This window comes from Sinohyriopsis cumingii, unplaced genomic scaffold (genome assembly GCF_028554795.1).
Source record: "Sinohyriopsis cumingii isolate HCF-2022 unplaced genomic scaffold, ASM2855479v2 utg000695l, whole genome shotgun sequence".
Classification (NCBI taxonomy): Eukaryota; Metazoa; Mollusca; class Bivalvia; order Unionida; family Unionidae; genus Sinohyriopsis; species Sinohyriopsis cumingii.
In genome coordinates, this window is record NW_028315924.1 from 2,360,817 (window position 1) to 2,379,866 (window position 19,050).

Consider the following 19,050-nt stretch of genomic DNA (forward strand, 5'->3'; position numbering starts at 1 on the left):
GAAAAGGGCCTTTGGGTTTATGTTAATGTATCCATTAACATAAAGGGCATCTGCGGCATCTTCTTGTCCTCAAGCTGCGTCTTACTCGAGGGCCATAAATCAGTGTCCTCTTGAGGCAACCTTGTCTTTCTACGTACACTCTTCGTATCCACAGACTGGTGTCTGACTTGTCGACAACGGTCCACTTGGACCGGACATACATGAGCATGTCCGTCCTAAACATCATGGAAGACACAAGGGTGGATGATTCGACTGTGGTCCACATCTTGAAGCGACGAGAACAGGTGAATTAATGCAGTGAATTGCGCTTATTTATAGGTAGAGGTAGGATTGAAACGGATTGAGTTCATTCACCAATCCGAACACGCGTTACAAAATTCATTCAGCCCGCATCCAATCCGAAGAGAGCAGTCTGTGACGTCACGTGGTCTATATAGATTCGCTAGCGCTTGTGTGCAGTCAATCTATGCGACAGTGATTCAACATGACGGAAACTCAGAAAACGATCCATTGGGGTGCACCAGCAGGGGAGACCGCCCAAGGGAACCCGGACTTACTTTCAGAAGAGGTGAATTGGGATTTTGTGGATTTTCTCTCCTCGCAAGAATTTGTTCCGGAACCTTCGTTACCTTCTTCATTACCGCAAGTGGAGAATTTTAGACAGAGACAGAAAGAAGAATTGGAGAAATTTATACAACGACAAAGGGAAGCGGAACAAGCTTTTCTCCTACAGCAACAGCAGCAAGAAGAAGAGGTAAGAGAAAAACAAGAAGAAGTAGCAGCAAAGAAACAAGAGGGTGAAAATCAAATGGTCACGGTACTGTTGGACATTTTAGCGGAGTTAAGAAGTCTGAAACAAATATATCAGACTTCTTTATTACGACCGAAGAGAATACGACCTTCCCGAGCTAAACACGTTAACCCTGTGACTAAGCCTACCGTACCACCCTTAGTGATTTCAACCCAATCATCATCATCAACATTACGCAGTCCAGAAGTAGGCCTTGGCCGTGGCAAAGGCTTAAGACACTTAAAGTTGATTGCTTGAACTCACCCCGACACAAAAAGGCCCTTTTCAGGGCCTCCCACATTTCTCGAAAAGAAATACAATTTCAATTGCCAATAACTCAAAAAAAACAAAAAACAACCAACCCATTTTACCCCCTATAGTACGTGTCTCTGTATGAGTGCGTGAGTGTACGTTCTTATTTTAAAATCAAAACTCAAAGACACTTACCTTATATAATTAATTTATTCTTTTATCCATTGTTACAATCCAATTCACAATTCACAACACAACACTTTAATAAAAAGTTCATTGACTTCTTCTTTCTCCTTTTTAGTCTCTCTGTTTTTTTAATTTCTTCACCGTCTTTTCCTCTTCTTTCTCCTCATTTTCTTCCCTTCTTCTTTTCTTCTCCTGTTTCTTTGCCTCTTGTAAATAGAATTGTCTTCTTTCTTCCTCGTCTTCCTCTGAACAATCCCTCTCTTCCTCTGAAGAATCCCTCTCTTCTTCTGAAGACTTCCTCTTTTCTTCTGACTCCTCTTGTTTCTTTTTTGGGCAATCTGGAGACCAATGTCCTTTTTCTTGACAACAATAACAGGTATCTTGACTTTTGTCTTTTTTAGCCCCTGTTTTTGTTCTTTTTTGACGGTCTGGACACTCTGAAGACCTATGCCCTTTCTTCTGACAGATATAGCAAGTATCTTGACTTTTATCTCGAAAGGAAGGAGAGTAGTCCGTGGGCTGGTCTGAAGAGAATTTTCTAATGACCCCCTCGCAAAGCTTTGACGAAACGTTCGATTTGGCTAGTCTCTTCCATCGTTGTGCTCGGTTAGAGAGTGAAATGAATAGTGAAAGGACAAGACACACACCCTTTTATATACGCTGGTCTGCCATGACTATAAATTAGTCTATGGTGTTTAAACTTGAGTCATTTGACGTTTTGCACTCAAGATGAAACTATCCTATTCATTTGAGAAGAAAGAAGAAGAAAGTAAGAGGCAGAAACGTGATCTATCGCTGAAATCTTCGCACAAATTCATGCTAGTGATTTTGAAGAGGACATGAGTGAACCAGAATCCGAACCCTCTAAACCAAGTTCACCACCCTTAGTCAACCCTGAAAAATACTATTCCATTCGAGAGACGGAAAAGCGCTCCTCTAGAAAATTTAGAACCACGGCTTACAAAGACACAGTGAAGTTTAAAGATTTCAAGGCTGAAGTGCCGTTAGAGAAAGCAGAAGTGTTTATCACTGGGGTGTGGGATTCTTTGCTCTCCGCGCTCAAGCGACAATGTCAACCCAAAGGAGACGATCGCTTGAGACTTTCCATACAACACGACGGTTTGAAATCCCCTGTTTGGATCGAGTTTATCACCCCTGCAGAATTGACCGCTTCCAAAGTCATGGACAAGATTCAACACGTACAACAATCTAATGATCAGTTTGACATCACCGATGGTAAAGCCACACTGGACATGACCCACGTCTCTCCTCTTCAAGGGACTGGACGCAAAAAGATGTTATTGGTGGACGACCTTCGCAACACCAAAACAAGTCTCGTCCGAATTAACAACCCTCAAGACCAGATGTGTTTAGCCCGACCCATCGTGGTGGGACGAACCTATGCCAACAAGAACGACACGGTAGAATGGAAAAGAACCTGGAAAACTATTCAACGATCCGATCCAGCCAAACAACGAGATGAAGCAGAACTCCTGTTACAACAAGCCGGACTGTCCAAAGACACACCCTGTGGCATTCCTGAGATGCAAAAATTGCAAGATGCCCTAGCTCCACGATACACCTTGAAAGTGCACCCTCAAGAAATGCGCGGGCCTCTGTTGTTTCGAGGGAAAGATTTTAAGGACGGAAAATACATTCATGTTTATTATCACGATGACCAATTCGATACCATTACCACTATCACCGGAATCCTGGAATATATTTATTATTGTGAGAAATGTGATTATGGTTATAACAATCGAGAGCAACACAAACATTGTGGAATGAAATGCCCAGGATGTTTGGCCTCTCCACCCTGTCTAAGCGAAGGACCAGTACCTTGTTCAACTTGTCTACGCACGTTTGTCAGCCCTGCCTGTTACCAACAGCATTTGAAGACGCAAGATTCACAGAAGAAATGTGCTTGTCTACTCCTGAGATTGTGCCCTACCTGTAGACAAGGTATACTTACTAATAATGCCAAGGCACAAGTATGTCGAGGAAAGAAAAAATGTCACATTTGTCACCACATCGTAGACTTGGAACACCAATGCTACGTGCAAAAATACCAACCCCCACCAGAGAAAGAGGACGGTCACAAGAAGAAAGGCAATTTCATCTTTTTCGATTTCGAATGCATGCAAGAGACCGGCATTCACATTCCTAATTTCTGCGTGGCTCATCGAGCGTGCGAGAAGTGCATTCAAGAACCTATCTTCAGTCATTGCCCTCACTGCAGCAAGATTCCCGGAGGACGTGAAAAAATCTTTCGCAGACCGAACACGTTAGCCGATTTTGCCCAATGGGTCTTAGACCCCATCGACAAGACGTGGAGCCAAGAGGACATCGAACGTTACGGAGATTGTCATCGTCATGCCACGGTGATGGCTCACAATTTCTCCGGATACGATGGACAGTTTCTTTTGAGATACTACACGGAACAAGGCACCGAGCGTCCTAAAGTGACTTTGAACGGAGCCAAAATCATTTTCATGCAAGTGGGACAAGTACAGTTTAAAGATTCGATGAGCTATTTGGCCATGCCTTTGAGTCGAATGCCTAAAACGTTTGGAATGACAGAAATGACTAAAGGGTACTTTCCACACTTTTTCAATACGGAAGCCAATCAACACGCCGTTTTACCCCATTTACCTCAGGCTCACTATTACGACCCCGACAACATGCGACCGAACAACGAGAAGCTTTCTACGCTTGGTACCAGATTCACGCCTCGGACCCTTTCAACTTTCAGGAAGAAATGCTAAAGTATTGTCGTTCCGACGTGGACATTTTACGGCGTTGCTGTGGAAAATTTCGAGAACTGTTCATGGAACACGGAGGGGTCGATCCTTTGAAAGAAGCTTGCACCATTACCAAAGCGTGTTCCATAGTGTATCGACAACGATTCATGCCTGAAAACACCGTGGCTGTCATCAGCCCTCAAACGACTCACTATGTCAAACGTCAATACTCGGTCAAAGCCCTACGTTGGTTACATTACTTGTGCGACAAGGAAGACAAGTGGATTCAACATGCCCGCAACGGAGGAGGCGAAAAGACCATCGGAAAGTATTCGGTCGATGGCTGGGACTTAGAAAACCCCAAGATCGTGTACGAGTTTAACGGTTGCTTATTTCACGGATGTCCCGTCTGTTACCCTGACCGTAGCACTAAAAATCAGTTTTTACAACGAACCATGGAAGACTTGTACCAGGACACTTGTCAGCGGCGCCTAAAGTTGGAACAGGAAGGATACCAAGTGGTGGAAATGTGGGAACACGAGTACGATCACCGTATGAAAACCGATCCCGAGTTTAAACGCCTCGTGGAAAGTTACCAGTTCATGGACCCGCTGAACCCGAGGGATAGTTTGTACGGAGGAAGGACCAATGCCACCTGTTTGCTGTACCAAGCCGACGAAGAGAAAGGAGAAGAAATCAAATACTTGGACGTGTGTTCGCTGTATCCCTACGTATGCAAATATTGTCGCTTTCCTGTAGGGCACCCGCAATTGTTAACGGAACACATCGACCTGAAGAACATTCGACAATACGATGGCTTGATCAAGTGTAAAGTTTTGCCTCCCACGAACCTATACCATCCCGTCTTACCTCAACATTGTCAAGGCAATCTGATGTTTCCATTGTGCCGTACTTGTGCCGAAACGTGCAACCAAGACCAACCTTGTCAGCACACCCAGGAAGAACGTGCCTTGACGGGAACCTGGGTCAGCGTAGAATTGTTCAAAGCTCTGGACATGGGATACTAACTGTTAGAAGTGTACGAAATTTGTCACTTTCCCAAGACACAACAATACCACAAGGGTGATCCCAGTCAGAAAGGCATTTTCGCTGACTACGTGGATGCCTTTTTGAAACTGAAGCAAGAAGCCAGCGGCTATCCTTCCTGGTGTCACACTCCCGAGGACCAAATACAATTCAAAGAGAAATACTATGAACAAGAAGGCATCTCTTTTGACCACATCGAGAAAAACGAAGGCAGGCGATCGTTTGCCAAAGTGATGTTAAATTGCTTGTGGGGTAAAATGGCACAACGACCGTGTTTACCCAAGACGGAATATTTGACCGAACCTTCCCGCTACTTCCAGATGATTCACGACAAAACCAAATACATGAAACACGTGGACGTCGTTCGAGAGGATTTGATCTTGGTCAATTATGAAGAAGATCTGGACTTTGTACAAGACGACCCTTTTGGAAATGTCATCATTGCGGCTTACGTGACAGCCCATGCTCGCTTAAAATTGTACGAAGCTTTAGAACTGTTAGGGGAACGCGTCCTGTACTTTGACACGGACAGTTGCATTTACATCCATCACCCGAGTCAACAGCACCCTGGCATCGAAGGAGACCGTTTAGGAGCCTGGACAGACGAGCATCCCGACGACAAGATTCTAAGTTTTGTCAGTGGCGGTCCCAAAAATTACGGTTACGAATACCGTGACAAACAAGGAGAAGTGCACACGACGTGCAAAGTGAAAGGACTGACTCTGAATTATCGTACCAGTCGTGTGGTCAACTTTGGGGTATTGAAAGAAGCCTTCCAATCGGGAGAGGATGGAAACTTTAAAGTGACCACCTATCAACCGAACAAGATTGTACGTTTACCCACTCACCACATCGTCAGTCGACCCCTGGAAAAAAATCTATCAAATCGTGTACCAGAAACGAGTGAGACTTCCTAATCACTTTACGTTGCCGTACGGTCACATCGGTATTGGTCTGTATATAAAAAGGAACCCTAGGCAATATCGATAGTTCATTGGGACTACCAAGACCGAGCGAACAAGATGAATACTTTCAGAGAAAAAACAAAACAAGTTGTTTAGTAAGGCACAATTCAAGTGTGAGGCTTCTGAAGTGGAATGCGATTGTGAGCCTTGCGATGGGTACGATGCTGTACGTTGTGACCTTAGCGATGCCGTAAAGCATCACATGAACTTTAGTGTCACTACCCCTATCATGGAAAGTGATGCTGTGCGTGTCAAACCTGAGGGATGCGAAAGTGATGGCGCTCGTCCTCTTGGACATTTTACTGGGTTTCCTTTTAAAGGGGAATGTTCACCTTCACGTCTACCCCCCTACGGATGTCATCCAGCCCTGAGCAAACTCCTGTTTATGTCACCCAACCCTCATCGAAACGAACCTGTGAAAGACGAATATTCGTTTCCTGTGCGTTTGTCGGAATACTGCGACTTTGAAAATCGTCTTCAATCGTTCAAAGGAAAATGGCCTAAGTATCTGGGAGGATCAACCCCCGAAGAATTAGCCAGAGCCGGATTTTTCTACTTGGCCGAAGGAGATAAAGTCAAGTGCTTCAGTTGCGGTGTGTCACTTCATTACTGGGAACCGCAAGATTCGGCCTACGTAGAACATGCTCGATGGTCACCGAATTGTCATTACTTACCCATAGTGGGACCGAGACATTGAAGTAACTTACCATAATCTGTTCATGGATACTTTACACGAGAACATTCGTGCTTTGCTGTGGAGTTGAGAGAACGCATTTACCGAGAGCTGGTCAAAATACAAGTGAAACGTAAAGAACAATTGCATCCGTTACGTCACCGATGTTTGAACCACTGGTACCTGAATGCTATACAAGGACTGATTGAGTTCAAACTGTTCCATTGGACAGACATTGATCAACGACCTCCTGGTTATAAAAAGAATTGGTTTGGTATGGATGATTCTATCTACTACATTGTAAACGTACTGGATCCAATTCCAGAGGAAGAGTTAACGAATTACCAACATCTTTTACGCAATGTCAACTTAGTGAAAGAGGAAACTTCTGAACGAATTTTAATGTGTAGATTAGTGATGAAACGATTTAGATTCGACAATGAATTAAAACGATGTCTGTGCAAACAGTACATTTCTTGTGTCAGCCAAAAGAGGATTTAGTATGACCTATTCATGGATACTTTACAAGAGAACATTTGTGCTTTGCCTGTGGAGTTGAGAGAATTCATTTACCGAGAACTGATCAAAATACAAGTGAAACGCAAACTCAAAGTTATTGAACCGTTTTTAAATTATGCTCTGTTTCAAAGTATAAGAAGACTGATTATGAGTGGATATTACATCAGGCACAAAGGTAAACGAGGCTATTGGCCACCACCCAAGGATTCCAAAAACAGTGTATATACTTATGGATACTTTACAAGAGAACATTTTGGGCTTGCCTGAGGAGTTGAGAGAAAGGATTTACCGAGAGCTGGTGAAAATACAAGTCAAACGTAAAGAACAATTGCATCCGTTACGTCACCAGATCTTTAACCACTGGTACCTGAATGGTATAAGAGGACTGATTTCGTCAGAAATTGTTTCAGTGGTCAGACCTTGTTAGTGAGTTAGTGAATGAACGAAATGTTCATCATTTTGATTACGTCGAGATTCACCTAGAGCAACGCATTGAGGAAGACGACTTAAAGGATTACCAACATTTGTTACATGGAATCTACTTAGTGGAAGAGAAAACTTCTAATCGAAGTTTGAACTGTAGGTTACAGTATTCTAGATTTCCTTTTGGAGAACGAAGATGTGTGGGTAGATTGTTCGTGTATTGCTTCCGAAAAAAAGAGAGTACAAAAACAGGAATCCATGCCACGGCTTATGTCACAAGTGATTGAACAGATTCCGTGGAAGGAACGCAATGACCATATTCAAACCGTGGATCATTACCATCGATTATTACAAGACCTGTATCCATTCAATTTGGGTCGATTAGTGGTGTGTGTCTTAGTGACTTGTTTTCTGGGATTTCGTTTACCAGCCGATTCCTTGTGGACTCTTTACGATCAGTACTTACCACCTCAATGGCCTTAAATGGTCACGAAAAACTCCTTTTGCTCAAAGCCTTGCGTTTTCATCTGGATACTTTTCGACCTCTACGGGAAAAAAAGATTCGTCAACGTTTAGCTACCGAAGACGTGTATGACGATGTGTGTGTAGCTTGTGACTTACATCCCCATTGGACAGATGTCCGTGCCTGGAAAGAATGGGATTTTGAGGCTTGGACCCAAGAAGTGGCCCAGTATGCACGAGAGTTGTTCAAGGAAAAAAGTTACTTTTCAACCCGTGTTAGTGACGGTGCCAGCAGAACCCGACACCCAGGACGGGACTGTCGTGGACATGCCTGAAAGACCCTTTCGGGAGGACACTTGTGTGACCTTACCCCCTACTATAGAACTTTACCCAAAACATGTTGTTGTACAGACACTTGTGTTTATTCCACGTTAATGGTTATCATGTGCCTTTTATCACTGTACTTAAGCCTTTGGCTTTTATGTATTTTTGTCTTTCGTATTCATGTTTGAAAAAACATTCAATAAACGTGTTCTGAAAAAAGTATATAAACTCTTGTCTTGTTTGTTTTCGTGTCACAAGTGACATTTCTCACACTATGGCTACCTCTGCTGTCTCTGCTCCCTCTTCCTCTACTGTCAAAGTCATCGACGAACACTTAGATCGTGCCAGTTGGGAGGCTTTGTATCTTCGCCATCCCTTTAATATGCTCATTGCTGGACCTAGCGGTTCAGGCAAAACCGAATTCGTCAAACGCTTGATCGAACATAAACATCATTTGATCGATCGGCCACCTCAACGGATCGTGTGGTGTTACAAAGAGTGGCAATCGGCGTACAGCCTCTTGCGAGAAAGTCAAGGCGATTCCATCGTGTTTGTGGAAGGCATTCCTAAAGAAGACGACGGCATCGTCTCTGACTCCCGTCAAACCCATTTGGTCATTTTTGACGACATGTTAGGAGAAGACGAAGAAGAAATTAAACTGTGGTTCACGCGCAAAGGGCATCACCGTAATGCCAGTGTCGTTTACATCGTCCAAAATTTGTTTCAACAAAGTAAAGCCCATCGCACCATCAGTCTCAATGCGCATTACGTGGTCTTGTTTAAAAGCCCTCGAGATAAATCGCAAGTGCAAGTCTTAGCCAAACAGTTAGGAACCCCTTGGCTGACTCAGGCGTACGACGATGCCACTCAAACGCCACACGCCTATTTACTCGTCGATTTGAAACCTACCACCCACGAGGATTTGCGATTTCGTACCCACTTGTTTCACCACTGGTGCCAAGACGGTGGGCCTGTCCTGTACACGTCTCCGTCCTCGACTTAATTTCACTCCACATGAAAAAAATCTATAAAAACCTCAGACCCTTTTCGTCTGTCTCACACACAGTGTGAACATGACGTCCCTTCAGTCGCATCTTCCCGTCAAATTGATTCGTGCCTTGTATGGCATCAGTCGAGAAAAAAATCCACAAATACGAGCTCGTGTCTTAGAAGCTAGTTTCAAAGAAGTCTTACGATGGTTCACGGTGACGGCACGTCAAATACTCCAAGGAATCATTCAGATTCCTCATCAAACCAAACGCTTTTTCGATCGAAACAAAGTCGCTTTGGTCCAACTGGCCGATCCCCGCATCGACACTCAAACCAAAAAACAAATCATTTTGAAACCTGGAGGGAGCGGTTCTCTAGGAGGGGTCATCATTCGCTCTCTCTTAAGATGGGATCCTAATGCCCCCAACGTTCTCCGCAAGAAAAAAGTCCAACGAAGCCCCAAGAAGAAAAAGAAAAAGACCAGGTCCCCAAGAAGAAGAAGAACTTCTCCAGTGGCGGGACCCTCCTCTGACCAGACACCACCCCGGAAAAAGAAAAGAACCCCCAGAAAAAGAAACAGAGAAAAAGTCCCCAGAAAAAGAAAAGCCCACAGAAGAAAACTAGTCCCAAGAGAGGTACTTCTTCTTCGGCCAGGACGCAACTTTACACTCGCAAACCAGGACCTGCCACGGCACTGATTGCGTCTCCGGCAGCCTCACGTTCATCCACTTCTCCATTAATGACACCAAGAACTGAAGAGTACTTGGAGACGTTGATCACACCAAGAACTTCTCCGTTGATGACCCCAAAAAGAATTTCCCCAGTGGCAGGACCCTCCAATTTAGTGGCAGTGGCTGCTGCTCACAAAGTACCTTCTCCCAAAATCAAAGTCCGAGAAAGATCGAGCATGTTACAAAGTTTACTGGATTTGTCCAAGCAAGAACTGGCTCGATTTAGTCCGTTGCGTACCCCTCCACGACGTGTCATGCCTGTTCTCAAACTAATACGAGGTAAAGACAATCAGTGGCGACGCGTTCCAGTATAAAAAAGACCTGTGACCAAGTCGGGGGTATCAGTGCTTTTTTGGTGCTCCTGTAGACTCAAAGATGTCACCCTCCAGAAAACCCCAAGGAAAGAAAAGAAAAGGACTACCACCACGTTTAGTCAAACATGGGGACATGTTATCTGTCCTGTCCAAAGCTTCTCCACCTCTACGAAAAAAACTCATTCAATCGGCCTCCAAAGAGGTCATCGATACCGTGTGCGAATGTTGTTTGAACGTTTTGAAAGGCACGATCCCTTTGTCCAAACACCAGAAACAATGCTTAAGCAAACATCGTCACGTTCTTCGCCAAATGGTTCAAAAGAAAATTCCCATTCGTCAAAAGAAGAAGATGTTGGTCCAACGTGGAGGCATTTTACCTCTCTTGTTAGGCCCCATACTGAAAGGAGTCTTGGGAACCATGTTGGGAGGACTGGTGGGAGCAAGATAAAAAGGCCCTCGGAAGTCCCAAAATCTCAGAATCGACCCCTGACAACCCCATGGAAGGAAGAAAACTAGCTTTAGTGCCTTACAAACGATGGATGGAATACCATCGGTGGCAAGAACAACGCACCCCGCATTTACCTCCCAATCCCCATTTGAGCGAGATGTCCCAGTTACAACACGAATTGCTGTCATTGATGGATCGCCAAGATTTGTCCGAAACAGAAAAATCGCAAAAGTACGGTCAACTCTTGCAACGACTGCAACTCTTTCACCAGAAAGGTTTAGACGAAACAGCTCTACCCATTCTGAAAGTTTTTAAGACCTTGATGAAAAGTCCAGCACCGTCACCAGTACCACTACCAGCACCAGTACCACCAGTACCAGTGACCAAGACAGAAAAAGGAAAAGAAGAAGAAGAAGAAGGGTTTCAAACTGTACCAGAAAAAGTACGCAAGTTAACAACACCACCTACCTCCAGAATTGGATGGATTAAAAAGATGATGGCCACCCCTTCTTCATCACAAGAGAAAAAGAAAATGAAGACAGAAGTGAAGCAAGAACCGATATCCCCCGCTCAGACATCCTCCTCTTCAACACCTATTGCCGGTCGCACACGCAAAGCATTGCAATCCAAGAAAATACCCCAAGAGAAAAAGAGTAGCATCCTCCAAGAGTGGGTGTCTTATTAACACACCAACCAACACAAAAAAAAATGGAAAAAGTCTTAGCCAGCAGTTACTACGATCCCTCGCATCCTGCAGGCTACGCAGGAGTTCAAAAATTGTATCGTGCTGCCAAAACTCGATTGAAAATGCTCCGTTTACCTCAAGTGCAACGATGGTTACAAGAACAAGCTACCTACACTTTACACAAACCCATTCGACGCAAGTTTGCCAGCAGTCGCACCCGAGTGGAAGGCATCGATCATCAATGGCAAGCCGATTTAGCCGATGTCTCTCATTTGGCCAGCTACAATCGTGGCTACAAATATTTGTTTTGTGTCATCGACGTCTTTTCCAAATTTGCCTGGGTCGTGCCCTTGACTTCCAAATCCAGCAGCGAGTTAGTGCGAGCCCTGCAACGGGTGTTGAAACAAAGTGGTCGTCACCCTCTTCGATGGCAAACGGACAAAGGCACGGAATTTCTGAACCAAGCTTTCCAAAAAGAATTAAAGAAACGTGACATTCATTTTTTTACCACCGAGAATCCCGAAACCAAAGCCAGCATCGTGGAACGTTTTCAACGCACTTTGAAAGAACGCATGTGGAAATATTTTACGCATCACCACACTCTGAAGTACATCGACATCTTACCGCACCTGGTGCAAGCGTACAACCAATCTTACCATCGAAGCATCGGACGTGCCCCGCAAGACGTGACTCCCGACAACGAAGTCTTGGTGTTTGAGCGTCTGTTTGGTACGTCCCCGACGAGGGCTGTCCCCAAGAAAAGTGGAGAGTTGGCCGTAGGAGATTGGGTGCGCATTGGCAAAACCAAACGCACTTTCGACAAAGGTTACTTACCTAACTGGACAACCGAATTGTTTCGCGTCACTGGACGAGTGCATGGTCGTCATCCTGCCGTCTATAAATTGGAAGACATGAACGGAGAAGTGCTCAAAGGAACGTTTTATTTGCCCGAGTTACAACGTGTCACCAAAAAAGAAGACGACGTGTACGACATCGAAAGCATTCTCGAACGCAGAACCCGTAAAGTGGGCAAACGACGTGTCAAAGAAGTGAAAGTACGTTGGAAAGGATATCCACCCAGTTTTGATTCTTGGATCGACGCTTCGCGAGTCATCGACTATAAAAAGACGTGACCATCATGCCCTTTCACACAGACGCAGCTACGTCGACCACTCCTCCTTCACCTAGTTCTTCTGTGCAAGATTTACAAAAACAACCCTTGTGGGTGTGGTGCGGAGAACGTGTGCCTAAAACGCAAATCGTCTTTTTCTGCCAAATCTTCGTGGTGTATTGTGTCATCAGGGCAGCCATTGCCATGTTGAGTTTGCAACAAGGAGACAAACAATTGTGGACCATTTTATTGAGTAGTTGCATCGGTTACCTGCTTCCCAATCCCTCCCTGAAATTCTCTTCCAACGGGAACCACAGGAACCTTGTGTCCAGTGCCAGTGCCAGTCACCACTCCAATAACAACAACCACAACCAGAACCCCATTTTGGGCGGAGACACTCCTCTGACGTCCAGTAACCCCTCGGACAGCCACAGAACTCTGGAATTATGAGTCACCAAAACCAATTTTAATTAACCTTACCCAGTGACAGTTCCATGGAGGTGTTTCCCCACAACACGTTGTGCTGTTACACGGCCAAATTACCTCAAGCCATCCCCTTAGATCACGAAGCCCATTGGGAAGTGGCTTTGGTAGAAATGATTCACCCAACACAAATCAAAAACATCACTGAAACTCAAAACACTTTTGACGTCGAAATTCTGGACCCAACTGTGCAGCAAACCATGACGAACACTCATCAACATAGATCACATCTTGCGAAGGACCCATTACCACCACGTAACAGCAGTGACACTTCACCTACTTTTTACATTTATCACTTTAAAATTAACTCAGGCCATTATTTTAGTGGTCAACATCTGGTGGAGGCCATCGCTGACACATTCTATGCAACCTTTGACAAAGTTCTGACCGGACTAAAAAAACGTGTCACCATTGAGTACCACAAACTGTCTCACCGTCTACTCATCAGTTTTGAAAGTGAGGAAAAAAGTATACGTATTAAATTTTGCCCAGGATTGTATGACATTTTGGGTGGAGACCTCAAAATGGTCACGGATAAGCTGACCTAACAAATTGAGAAAGCAAACATTGACAACAACGGGCATTTTGCAAGGTATTTTCGTTTCCCGGTAGAACTGTACCAGGGACTGAATTTGATTTTTGTGTACTCCGATGTGGTGGAGTACAACGTGGTGGGACACACCTCTGTGCCGTTACTGCGTGTCATTCCTTTCAAAGTAAATTATGCCACGGCCACTGACGAGGAAGGTGGAAACACTTACCACGTCCACCGCGAATTTGTCCATCCTCACTATTTACCTGTCAGCAAGTCGTATTTGGACACGGTCAACATTGCTATAAAAGGAGATTTGGGACAAAATATTCCATTCACCAAAGGAAAAGTCACGGTGAAACTCCATTTTCGAAAACGATTCTCTCACGACTCGTAAGTCATGTATCCAGTGTACCGAGGGGTTGCTCGACAGCGAGGACACGGTTTAGGAGACATGTTAAAATCGGCCTTTCGTTCGGTGGCTCCGGTGTTGAAACCGATGGTGACACGCGGATTGCATGCCTTGAAAGACGCGGCACTGACGCAAGGCAAAGAATTTCTCCAAAATGTCATCATCGACAAAAAAAGCCCTAAAGAAGCCTTCATGAGGGCAGGCAAAAATTTCTTGCTGCAAACGGGTAAAGACCTTTTGGGCCGCCGAGACACACCTATAAATGCCCTGCACGCTACCGAGTCAGGCATTCAGCAAGGACAAGGCAGAAAGAGACGACGAAGAAAACACCCTTTCACCAGACTTCAAGCGAGAAAGATCAAGAAAAGAAGAATAACCGTTATAGACTTAGACGTTTTCGATTATTGAGACACATCAACAAAAAAATGATGCACCGAGAGTCATGCGCCTGTTCCAAGTCGGAACTGGATCTGTTTGCCATGCCCCCCACCATGATGACCATGCAGCATGGATACTTACCCTTACCGTGCCTACCTGGAAAATCTCTTGACGTACGGAATAGATGCCAAGAATACTCATCTCAATGCCTGTGTGCTATGGGAGCCTGACGAAGCGAAGGAGTTTGACACATTAAAAAAAGACAATGAGGGCTTTGTGGAAAGACGAAGCAAAATCACAGGTGGAAAGAGTTTAGAACTGATGGATCGTTTGCATTTGGACATGTGGATGCAAGAGAAATGTTTGCTGAACGGGGTCAATGTCCGCTTGAGACTGAATCGTAGCAGTGCCGCTTTCCATTTGTTGGCTGATACTGATGCTTTTAATCCTAAAAGCAAAATCGAGGAGGCCAAACTCTACGTACGACGCGTGGAAATGTTACCCAAAGTGGGAAACGACATCAGTCAAACGTTGAGCAGAACGACCGCCAAGTATCCCATACGAAGGGTGGAAGTAAAAACGTTCACCATTCCCGCTAGCCATCATTCCATGATCGAAGATCATCTGTTTTAGGGACAGTTACCCAAGCGTTTAATCCTTGGTATGGTCTCGAATGAAGCCTTCAACGGAGCCTTCACTCAAAATCCTTTCAACTTTCAACACTTTAAGGTGAAGAAAATCAAAGTCAGTCGCGATGGCAAGACCTTGTGTACCCGACCTTTCGAACCTGACTTTAGTGACACGAAGATGAATTACTTGAGATCGTACTTGTCCTTGTACGAAGCCACCGGCCAGTTAGGAACCAACACCAGTCACGGTATTACGTACGAAGATTACGCAGGAGGCTACGCTTTGTGGACTTTCGATTTCACTCCAGACCAAGGCAGCGACAAGGGACATTTCCACCCTATAAAATCAGGCCAGATTCGTGTGGAACTTCAGTTTGCAGAACCACTGGACAAGACAGTGAACGTCATCCTGTATGCCGAATTTGATAATACCATAGAAATCAACAGTTTGAGAGAAGTCATTCTAGACTATTAGAAGCTATGGAAGATTGTTATCCCTCTTTACCTAGTGGATAAACTTTGGACATGGAATGTGAGGAGACCGTGGAAGGAGAATCCCAAGACAAAGACGAAGAAGTTGTCATGATGAAGTCGAGATGGCCAGAACAAGAAGCCCATTTAGTCTCCTGTTTTGCCAAAAAATTGGTGGAAAAAAATGACGGAATTGATCAAGAAAAATTGCTATGGATGTCAAAACGATCATCCCAGTCAAATTCAACACGATAAATGCCTGATGTTGAGTCAAGAAGAAAAATTGGACGAGTATCTGGACGAAGCTTGGAGTCTCATCTCGGACGAAGACGTGTGGCACCAGTGGTATAAAGACTTGCGTGAACATTCTTGTCCACCATTAACCACTCAAGAGAGCCATCGTATCGAAACTCTCCTGAATCAGAGTGAGGAGACGAAACGAAGAATCGGTTATTTGTCAGACATTTTCAAGCAAAAAGTCAGGATCGAATTGATGACTTATTATTACCTGTGAAGAAGAAGAAAAAAACCACACAAAACATGGATACCTGGGAACTTTATTACCTTTTGAACCACAGTTCGTATACGGCTTCTTGGAATCCTGTCGTCTGTGCTAAAGATGAACTCCCTCATCGCAAACCTCAAGACCATCTAGCTTACGTGATCAACACGGACGACAGTCATCTCCCAGGAACCCACTGGGTAGCCGTCTACTTTCCTCAAGAAGGATGTTTGGAATATTTCGATTCGTACGGATTGCCTCCTTTGGAAGACGATATCATTGACTTTATGAGAAGAAATGCTCAGACCACCCGATTCAATAATGTGAAATTACAAGGCACAGATTCCTTGGTGTGTGGACAGTACTGTGTGTATTTTCTGCATCATCGCAGCCTGGGCTATTCCTTAGAACATTTAGTGACTCATTTTGATCCTCGTCATTCTTCAAGAAACGATGTGAAAGTAGATCGATGGTTCTGTGACCATTATGCTTATCTTTTGTCTCAAGGTAGGAAACGTAGTGTCCGTCAATGGCCTAATGACTTCCAACAGTGGAAATCACAATTTCATTCACAACGTTGTCAGCCCTGTTTAAAGTAGACTGTGAATGAAAAAAAAATGTTTGTCATGTTTTGAAAAAAAAGTGTTTGATGTTATAATGTTGGATTATTGTTTAAAATATGTTAGAGTTGTTGTTGTTTAGTGTTAAGTGATTATTGAATAAAAAATGTTGTGTTTTGAAAAAAAATGCCTTTGTCTTTTGTTTGGCTATAAAAATGTTTGATTGATGCTCTTTAATTTCTTACTATCCCTCTCATGACACTCATTGAACGTTGCGGCTCGAAAACGGTGTGGGGGATGTTTTCCTTCACGTCCGCGCTTTGACTTTAAGAACCGGGGGTTGTTTCCAGTCTAACCATCCATTGTCGACTCATCCTCCTACGAAGATATGCTCCAAACTAGGTAAGCTCAACGAAGCCTACGTGAATTTGCATAGGGTCAGACATAGTCTGATACCGAAGCCAGAAGAAATAGAAAATGTGAGAATGCTAAAAGTTACTGAAGACCTGATAGAAGAGCTCTTCAGAGAAGAAGTGAACAGGGAGAAAGAAGAATGGACAGAGAAGTACAGACTTCAGAGACAGCAGCATCAACAGCAACAACAACAACAACAGCAGCAGCAGCAACCTGAAGCTGACAGAGGCTTTGTCGATTATTATATCGACACCAAAGAGTTCTTCTTCTCTTTCCGAAGAAGCAGACCTATCGCCAGAAAGTCTATCCTCAGAGGACATCGCATTCTAGAAACTAAAAAAAGATTGCCATAGCAAACAAAAAAAAACAAAAAAAAAAAAAAAAAAAAAAAAAAAACAGCCCTATTCAGGGCTACCCCAATACTCTAGAAAAGAAATAACCATCAATTTGCCAATGTGTGTAGGTAGAGTAGTGTGAATATAAATACTAACTCTTTTTTAAAAAAATGTGAGGGTATGTGTTTGTGTATAAGATTGTGTGTTTGTAAGTGCTCACGTAGGTTGGTATGGATAGTAGATTAAAATGATGTCTTTTTTTGGTGTTTGAGGTGTAGATTTGGGGTTAGATTGGATTGCTTTGCGTATGTGGATAGTCTATTGAAGTGGTTAATGAAAAAAAATTTTTTAGAATAGGAATGGGTAGCATAAAAAGTGAGTGAGTGTTTCTTTTAGGTCCGCGCGTTGTTTTTTTTTTTGGTCATTATCTAGGTAAGATCAATTTTATGTTTTTTAGGGGGATGTTTTCCATCACGTCCGAGCTTTCAGTATAACTTGAAACTCGCTCGGCAGTCTTGCTACCCTTGTTCATTGATCAACACAACCAGAAGAATGAACACCAGAATTGTGAAACTGCTAGAACTCCAGATGCACCTGGAATATGCCAGGCGCATAGTAAATGAACTATCAGCGGAAGCCATAGTAGAAGAGGCAAGAATAAAGAAGGAAGAGGAAGAGAGAAGAGAGAGGGAAGAGGAGGAAAAGAAAATAGGAGAGAGGATGACTTACAAGATACCAGAGACAGAGGATTGGGGTGCTGAAGCCAATCATCCCGCCTCTGCACTCCCAAGAAGAAAGGTGAAAGGAGACTGGGGAAGAAGATGCGTGTGTGGCGCCAGGCCAGGAAGGTGCCATCATTAGATAGGTGCATCTGGAGTTCAAAAAAAACCAACAGCCTTTTTCAGGGCTACCCCAATACTCTAGAAAAGAAATAACCATCAATTTGCCAATGTGTGTAGGTAGAGTAGTGTGAATATAAACACTAACTCTTTTTTTAATAGTGTGAGGGTATGTGTTTGTGTGTTCGTGTTTGTAAGAGCTCAGGTATGTTTGTGTGAATAGAAGATTATGGGTTTCTTAATTGTTTCTTAGCGTATGTGGAGAGTATAGTTTGGGTTTTATTATATGAAATGAGAAAGTAGGGGGATGTTTTCCTTCACGTCCGCGCGTTGTTTGGTCATGATCTAGGTAAGATCAATTTTATGTTTTTAGGGGAATGTTTTCCATCACGTCCGCGCTTTCACTATAAGAACCCATCACGTTCGTCGTTCGAACCATTCTACGGAATAACAGATACAAGATGGAAGTGTCGGCGTTGTTTAACGACTTAAGAAATGTTTACTTTTGGATGATGGATGGAGAGTATACTATTGAAAGGATAGAAAGAGAATGGAGGTTGAGAAAAAGTCTTGACTATGTCAATGAACTACAATTAGCGAGGAAGATGATAGAGGAGATGATAGAGGAAGAAGTTAAGAGATTGAGAGGATTGATTCAACCAGAGTATGTAAGAGTGGGGACTATAAAAGAGTCTATCGACAAAGTAAAAGCAGTGAGATGCTATTTAGAAGAGCTAGAGAAATGGTCAGAGTGGAAGTTCGTGAAAAGGGGCATTGAACAACTAAAGAAAGCGGATGAAAAGATGAAAAAGATAATAGAGGAAGAAGTGCAGA